Source organism: Cyprinodon variegatus, unplaced genomic scaffold, assembly GCF_000732505.1.
Source record: "Cyprinodon variegatus isolate N-32 unplaced genomic scaffold, C_variegatus-1.0 Scaffold681, whole genome shotgun sequence".
NCBI classification, from domain to species: domain Eukaryota; kingdom Metazoa; phylum Chordata; class Actinopteri; order Cyprinodontiformes; family Cyprinodontidae; genus Cyprinodon; species Cyprinodon variegatus.
In genome coordinates, this window is record NW_015151134.1 from 284,048 (window position 1) to 290,047 (window position 6,000).

The 6,000-nt window shown below is 38.6% G+C and overlaps 1 protein-coding gene across 1 annotated transcript in view; it reads right to left on the bottom strand.

The window, feature by feature from the left end:
* Positions 1-6,000, bottom strand: part of fam222a (family with sequence similarity 222 member A) — an 84,412-nt gene that overhangs the window by 75,106 nt on the left and 3,306 nt on the right. The window contains exon 2 of the mRNA XM_015394345.1: positions 3,315-3,319. The gene's annotated coding sequence lies outside the window, so the exon portion shown is untranslated. The remainder of the gene's footprint in view (positions 1-3,314; positions 3,320-6,000) is intronic.

Consider the following 6,000-nt stretch of genomic DNA (forward strand, 5'->3'; position numbering starts at 1 on the left):
GATTCATGAGGATCGCTGCTTTGTGCCCTGTGGGTGAAACGCACGCTGTCTGCCAACTGATGGGGATGAATCTGAAAAGGTGTCAAGTGGTTAGAGGACACAGAGGTGGAGGATGAGATCGGCGGGGACCATATGAGGATGGCAGGGAAGGAACACAGCAGGGTGAGCCAAAAAAAAGACAAGAGGGATCAACTGGGATCAGAGGGGAAATGAAAACTTTACGGAGAACATCATCTTGTTAACTACTCATACCTCTTTATTAAGGTTTTATTTTCCAACAAACGACTACAAACTGCAGTTTGTCATTCCATATATCAGACAAGTTAAAAGTGGAGTTAAATTGTTCAAGATATCTCAGGTTCATAGAATCTCAAAGCGAATGATGCAAATCCAAGCCTACGAAGACATGGCTGTCCATCTTAAGTGACAGGTTAGGCAGGGAGAACATTAATCAGAGAACCAGCCAAGAGGTCCATTTCAACTATGGAGAGGTTGGAAAAAAATCTGCTCACTTAGACATCATTAGGACAAATGCACATCACAAAATTGGCCATCATTAAAGAAGAAAAGTAGAAAAAATTGTTCAAAAAGTTATTGGACCTCTTGTTTTTTCTTTTTTTTTTTTAAAGCAATATAGTAGAGAAACTGAGTTTGTGGGTGCAATTGCTCATATCGGATGATAAATGGTGATGCTGTTGTTTACTCCGTTGTCCTAAATCAAGGAGGTCCTTAGTAGCCTTGATCTAACCCAGTAGACTTGGGACCGGTTTGAACAATACCCAACCTCTCACTCAGTAACCACCGAAAGAGGTATCAACTCTATCACTGTTATGAAGAATGAATGTCCAAACCAAACTGAAAATTTATTTCACTCTTTATTTTTAACAGACTCTGTCTGAATAAGCTTGAACAAAACTTAATGAATGCAGCCACAAAAACAACAGAATGTGTTCTGATGAGGCTACTTTGACAGATATCTTGTAAAAATAACATTAAGTTGGCTTGCAAACATTTGCAATATCCTAACATGAATCAGTGTCTTTTTATTATCTACAGTATAAGAAGAAAACCATCATAATTAACAGAACTGAAGAGTTACTAAAATCAGTCTAGCCTAAATGTAATGTATCCAGTATGGCATGATCTTGATGTGTGTCAGTCTGTTTTTTTTTTTAAATATTTAATCTTTATTTATATTAGTAGTCTAATTGGGTTCTCATTTTCAGCATAGACCTGTGCAGATGTGAGAGCTCTACTTCCTTTTAAGGATCTCTGCTATAGAGCGGTGAATCTAATACAGGTTGCACAGCTGGGAATCATTACTAATCTGCAGCAGTGTTTATAAGGAGGTGCTGGATGGTCACTCTTTGTCTGGTTGCTAGTAAGTCTTCTGAAGTTTCCAGTGCCTTAGAACCTTTCTAATTAAAATCTAGTGTTTGTTAAAAATGTTACAACTTTAGCTGACCTTGCCTGTTGTTTAAACCTCCAGACTTAAACAATTTCCTTGCTCCTGGATATCTTCCGCATGTCCATCTGGGACAGTTTGGTACTAGAGGTTCCTTCACCCTCGATCGTCCTCAGTAGCTCCTTAATTTAGCTTCAGCTTTTGCCCGCTGGACACCCATCCTTTGAATAGATGCAGGAGTCCACACTAGGAGATCCAACCAATCCCGTCTGCCCTGTAGAGTAAAGGTGAGACTTAAAAACTTCTCTAACTCATTCAGCTTGACCTCTACCTCATTTGAATCTCAACTAACTGCTCCTCTCTTTTCCAAGGCATAATAAATATTTTGCCATTTGATCTGTGTCCTCCAGATACTTTGGTTTCTGCATGTGGGTCAAAAGCCTGACTAAAAGTATGTCAGTTAAAGGCGTTTCACAAAGTGAATTGACTTTTTAGTGGTGTAGGCTATACAAATTGTTATGCTGCAAATTACGTGTTGCACTAATCTGATTTCCTTGAGCATTTTCTTATGTTTTCTTACCATTTTCCATAACTTTGACCAGTTTTATTAAACTACACTAACCCTACATTACCCCCCAATACCCCGAAACCCCCCACCCCCCACACACACACACACACACACACACACACACACACACACACACACACACACACACACACACACACACACACTTTTGTGCTGCTATGTGTTTAATCTGTGCTAAACTCTTATTAATGTGGAAACTGTACATCACGGGGGACTTTTTCCAAGTGTGAATATGACTCTTAACACTCCCTGGACTGAGTAGCAGAGATTGCAATCTTTAGTTGATTTGGTCTAAAGTTTAATATTTGTGCAATAGTAGTTTTTTTTTAGATCCTTCTGTTGCAATTGCTAATCAGAGCAGACATCTTTTACAATATTTAAGTTTCAGCAATTGGCATGTAGATGAGGCACTTTAACCTGAAAACCACATGTTGATGAGGAGAGGTGAAACCAGGGCAGAGATCAGAGGCCTCAGAGAGCCACATATCTAGAGGTGCAAGTGTTACATCAAAAACTTGGTATTTTTACAACATTTCTATGGCTCATCTAAGGCTGCTTGCAACTTCACATTTATAAGCAAAAATATGAGGCTCATACTGCAATCCCCTGCCTTTGTGGCAACCTTCAAAAGCTTGTTTCACAGGCTGAAAAAAGTGAATTTTTTTACATTATTGTAAAATGGAATTCATGTTTTGTTACAGTCTGATAATTGTGGTCGACTTTGAATGATGCTTATTGCCCCTGAACAGTAAAATATGTTGCTGAGCAGCAGTAAGACTTTTAGATTTGAGGTAAAGTTCAAATTTAACTGAAACTCAATTTTTGTTAAAAGGTTGTTTTCTTGTTCTGTGGTGTTTTGGTTCAACCCTGAAAAGCTTCTGGGTTTCCTGTGTGTGACCGCTCAGATTTCATGAGAAACTACCTTACATATACACAGGAAACTGTTTGCAGAAAGGGGAGTTTTCAGTTATCTGGTGCCAATTTATAAGTGATTATCATTTGAAGAATAAACAGTCTTATAAAATAATTGTAAATAGTCTTATAATTTTAGAAGAAGACACTCCATTGGAAGAACCATTGAATGTAAGATAGAAAGTATTTGCAAAACATTGCAAAGACTTGTAAAAACTGCTGAAAAGTAATGTTTCTTTGGGAGAAGAGATGGAAATTATCCTTTGGCCATGATCTGGCCTGTCTACGTTCATGTTTTTTCTTTCATGTATGTCCATTAACATGCACTACCCCAGCCAAATAAACAAATAATAAATACAATAAAATAAATTATGAGCCCAAACCTTGTAAAGCTAATTGTATTATAGTTGCAATTACTTACTTACTTACTTACACTATTTAATGGTACAAGTTATTGAAGAGCAACAGATTTGATCTGTAGAATTCAATGTTAAATAAAATATGAACTGCAGTGAACTTTAAGTCAGGGATTTTCTGCATTTAAGTCTTAGTTCCCCAGAGAAACTTTTTATTTCAATGTATACCCCTGACTTTACAGGCTTGACAGGAGTTTACTTCCAAAAGGAGATTACCCTTGAACATACAGCAAGAGTCAAAATGGATCATTTCGCTCTAAATATCTTTATTGGTTAGAAGGGTAAAGTTAAAGTCGAGACGAAAATCTAATTAGAGAGCTGTGCTACTCTGCTTGAGTAGCTATAGGAATGACCAAATATGTATCTGCTTTCCCCAAAATATTTGCAGCTGTATCTACAAGTAAAAGGTGATTTCCTGAATTTTATTTGACAAATCACTACATTATATTTTTGTTCACAATTACACACATTGAAAAAAAAAATATCTGGACCCCTCAATTAATGACAGAAAAATCCACAGTGGCAACATAAATAGCTTGAATCTGACAAAGTAATAACAGATAAAATTTCTATGAAAATGAACAAATGAAAGTCAGGTTTTGCTATTCAGTTATGCTTCAATAGAATGATAAAAAATAAATAAATAAATAAACTCATGAAACAGGCATGGACAAAATGATGGTCCCTTAACTTAATATTTTGCTGCTCAAGCTTTTGACTCAATCACTGCAATCAAACAATTCCTGTAACTGTCAATTAGACATCTGCTCTTCTCAGCAGGTATTTTTACCCACTCCTCATGGCAACCAAAACTTAGTCCCAACTTCAAGCTTTTGAACATCCAGGAATTAGACCAAGCCCACAACCTGGAGCCACTGAGATCAGGGACATGTCCATGTAGTGGTCCTCCACAGTGTCTGAGCAGCCAGGCAATTGGGTAGTAGTTTGCAGAAAGTGTAGCTGTGGATCTCTGCACACTGGTCACCACTAACCCATCCACGTTTCTAACTGACTTTCCCCACTCAGTGACGCACCCACTGGGAAGCCCACTGTGGTAATTGGTAGCTCCATAGACAGAAATGTGGCATTAGAGACACCAGGGACCATAGTCAAATGTTTGCCGGGGGTCAGAACAGGCGACATCAAATCCTACCTGAAACTCCTGGCTAAGGGTAAGGTTAAATACAGTAAGCTTGGTATTCACTCTGGCGGTAATGACACTCGGTTACGCCAGTTGGAGGTCACTAAAATTAGTAACTTCGGTATGTACGTTTTTCCAAAACAATGTCGGACTCCGTACTTTTGTCAGGTCCCCTCCCTGATCTGACCAGTGATGATATGTTTAGTCGCATGTCGTCATTGAACCACTGGTTTTCTAGGTGGTGTCCTGAAAAAGATCTGGGCTACATGGATAGTCGGCAGTCTTTTTGGGGAAAACCCAACTCGAAGAGACGGCATCCATCCCACTTTGGATGGTGCAGCTGTTCGTTCTAGGAAACTGGCTGAATTTATTAGTTCTACAAAACCCTGACTGCCCAGGGTGCAGACCAGGAAGCAGAGTCGTAGTCGTAGCAGAGACCCAGCATCCAGGAAGAGCACGTCTTTTAAATCAATGACTGGATGCAATCAACTGGTTTTCCTAACCAATCTGACAGTATTATCTCTGTAAAGTGCCTTGAGATTATGTGTTGTGAATTGGCGCCATATAAATAAACTGAACTGAATTGAAATCCCAATAAAACCCACTGAGGTTTGTGGATATAAGGGAACAAAATGTAAAACACTATTTCACACACGCAGCTCTGTTTTTAAACATTTGCATCAAGTGCTATAGGTTTAAAAAGTTTGGCACACAACGCCCTTCTCACTTTAGCTTGTTATGACCAGGGATCTTCCTCTTGCTCATAAAAATGTGTAGACACAAAGGAGCAGCTTGAACCCAAACTGTTTGAATTTGCTACACCTAACTACAACAATTGGGTAAGTGGAAGGCTTTGAAGCAGGTTCTTCCGTCTAGCTGTCACTACTGTGTGTGAGAAAATAAAACTGTTTTTAACACCTTTCATGTTGTTTGTCAGCACCTTTGTGGTACCTGCAGTTCCCAGTAGAATATAAAAACCAGACAGATTTACCGGCTTTACCAGCTTTCTTGTAATATCAGATAATACAAATATTAAGGAAAACACAAATGTATGTAAGATCATTGCTGCATTTTCTTTAAATGAAAAACAAAATCTCAGTATTCTGCAAAGTCTAAATTTGGATGCATCAACTTAACTGATACTGCTGTAAATGGAGACATCATCTTAAGATGTGCTTAAACAAACGCCCTCTCGCACTGAGCATATTGACACAGTCTTCCTCTCGAAAGCAGCTGGTTTAGGCAGGGCTGTCAGAAACACAGCTATTGCTTTTGTTTGAAGAGAGCTTCACACTTTGGATCTACTCTTTCCATTAAAGTGTTAGTGTTATGTCGGTACAAGAGTCTTAGGTTGCTAAGAGCTTACTACAGTTTAGGTTAAAGCATCTAAAAAGGTACCTTAAAGCAGCGGTCCCCAACCTTTTTTGCACCACGGACCGCTTTATGTCAGACAATATTTTCACGGACCGGGGGTCCGTAGATACGATCGAGTAAAATGATACGACTGGCATAAAATCAAATACATACAGCATAAAAATAA